The following is a 2,371-nucleotide window of genomic DNA, read 5'->3' as shown; positions in this document are numbered from 1 at the left end:
TCTGGTTTCCTCTCTCTGTTCTGTTCTGGTTTCCTCTCTCTGTTCTGTTCTGGTTTCCTCTCCTCTCTCTGTTCTGGTTTCCTCTCTCTGTTCTGTTCTGGTTTCCTCTCCTCTCTCTGTTCTGGTTTCCTCTCTCTGTTCTGTTCTGGTTTCCTCTCCTCTCTCTGTTCTGGTTTCCTCTCCTCTCTCTGTTCTGTTCTGGTTTCCTCTCCTCTCTCTGTTCTGTTCTGGTTTCCTCTCTCTGTTCTGTTCTGGTTTCCTCTCCTCTCTCTGTTCTGTTCTGGTTTCCTCTCTCTGTTGTGTTCTGGTTTCCTCTCTCTGTTGTGTTCTGGTTTCCTCTCCTCTCTCTGTTCTGTTCTGGTTTCCTCTCCTCTCTCTGTTCTGTTCTGGTTTCCTCTCCTCTCTCTGTTCTGTTCTGGTTTCCTCTCTCTGTTCTGTTCTGGTTTTCTCTCTCTGTTGTGTTCTGGTTTCCTCTCTCTGTTGTGTTCTGGTTTCCTCTCTCTGCTCTGTTCTGGTTTCCTCTCCTCTCTCTGTTCTGTTCTGGTTTCCTCTCCTCTCTCTGTTGTGTTCTGGTTTCCTCTCTCTGCTCTGTTCTGGTTTCCTCTCTCTGCTCTGTTCTGGTTTCCTCTCTCTGCTCTGTTCTGGTTTCCTCTCTCTGCTCTGTTCTGGTTTCCTCTCTCTGTTGTGTTCTGGTTTCCTCTCTCTGTTGTGTTCTGGTTTCCTCTCTCTGTTGTGTTCTGGTTTCCTCTCTCTGTTCTGTTCTGGTTTCCTCTCCTCTCTCTGTTGTGTTCTGGTTTCCTCTCTCTGCTCTGTTCTGGTTTCCTCTCTCTGCTCTGTTCTGGTTTCCTCTCTCTGTTGTGTTCTGGTTTCCTCTCTCTGTTCTGTTCTGGTTTCCTCTCTCTGTTCTGTTCTGGTTTCCTCTCTCTGCTCTGTTCTGGTGTCCTCTCTCTGCTCTGTTCTGGTTTCCTCTCTCCGCTCTGTTCTGGTTTCCTCTCTCTGTTGTGTTCTGGTTTCCTCTCTCTGTTGTGTTCTGGTTTCCTCTCTCTGTTGTGTTCTGGTTTCCTCTCTCTGTTGTGTTCTGGTTTCCTCTCTCTGTTCTGTTCTGGTTTCCTCTCCTCTCTCTGCTCTGTTCTGGTTTCCTCTCTCTGTTGTGTTCTGGTTTCCTCTCTCTGTTGTGTTCTGGTTTCCTCTCTCTGTTGTGTTCTGGTTTCCTCTCTCTGTTGTGTTCTGGTTTCCTCTCTCTGTTCTGTTCTGGTTTCCTCTCTCTGTTCTGTTCTGGTTTCCTCTCTCTGTTCTGTTCTGGTTTCCTCTCTCTGTTCTGTTCTGGTTTCCTCTCCTCTCTCTGGTCTGGTTTCCTCTCCTCTCTCTGTTCTGTTCTGGTTTCCTCTCCTCTCTGTTCTGGTTTCCTCTCTCTGTTCTGGTTTCCTCTCTCTGTTCTGTTCTGGTTTCCTCTCTCTGTTCTGTTCTGGTTTCCTCTCTCTGTTCTGTTCTGGTTTCCTCTCCTCTCTCTGTTCTGGTTTCCTCTCTCTGTTCTGTTCTGGTTTCCTCTCTCTGTTCTGTTCTGGTTTCCTCTCTCTGTTCTGTTCTGGTTTCCTCTCCTCTCTCTGTTGTGTTCTGGTTTCCTCTCCTCTCTCTGTTCTGGTTTCCTCTCTCTGTTCTGGTTTCCTCTCTCTGTTCTGTTCTGGTTTCCTCTCCTCTCTCTGGTCTGGTTTCCTCTCCTCTCTCTGTTGTGTTCTGGTTTCCTCTCTCTGTTCTGGTTTCCTCTCCTCTCTCTGGTCTGGTTTCCTCTCCTCTCTCTGGTCTGGTTTCCTCTCTCTGTTGTGTTCTGGTTTCCTCTCTCTGTTCTGGTTTCCTCTCTCTGTTCTGTTCTGGTTTCCTCTCTCTGTTCTGTTCTGGTTTCCTCTCTCTGTTGTGTTCTGGTTTCCTCTCTCTGTTGTGTTCTGGTTCCCTCTCTCTGCTCTGTTCTGGTTTCCTCTCTCTGTTGTGTTCTGGTTTCCTCTCTCTGTTGTGTTCTGGTTTCCTCTCTCTGTTGTGTTCTGGTTTCCTCTCTCTGTTCTGTTCTGGTTTCCTCTCTCTGTTGTGTTCTGGTTTCCTCTCTCTGTTCTGTTCTGGTTTCCTCTCCTCTCTCTGTTCTGGTTTCCTCTCTCTGTTCTGTTCTGGTTTCCTCTCCTCTCTCTGTTCTGGTTTCCTCTCTCTGTTCTGTTCTGGTTTCCTCTCTCTGTTGTGTTCTGGTTTCCTCTCTCTGTTGTGTTCTGGTTTCCTCTCTCTGTTGTGTTCTGGTTTCCTCTCTCTGTTGTGTTCTGGTTTCCTCTCTCTGTTCTGTTCTGGTTTCCTCTCCTCTCTCTGTTCTGGTTTCCTCTCTCTGTTCTGG

The sequence above is a fragment of the Oncorhynchus gorbuscha genome, linkage group LG02 (assembly GCF_021184085.1).
Source record: "Oncorhynchus gorbuscha isolate QuinsamMale2020 ecotype Even-year linkage group LG02, OgorEven_v1.0, whole genome shotgun sequence".
Lineage (NCBI taxonomy): Eukaryota > Metazoa > Chordata > Actinopteri > Salmoniformes > Salmonidae > Oncorhynchus > Oncorhynchus gorbuscha.
The sequence above is the reverse complement of the archived record's forward strand: the minus strand, read 5'-3'. Positions refer to the sequence as shown.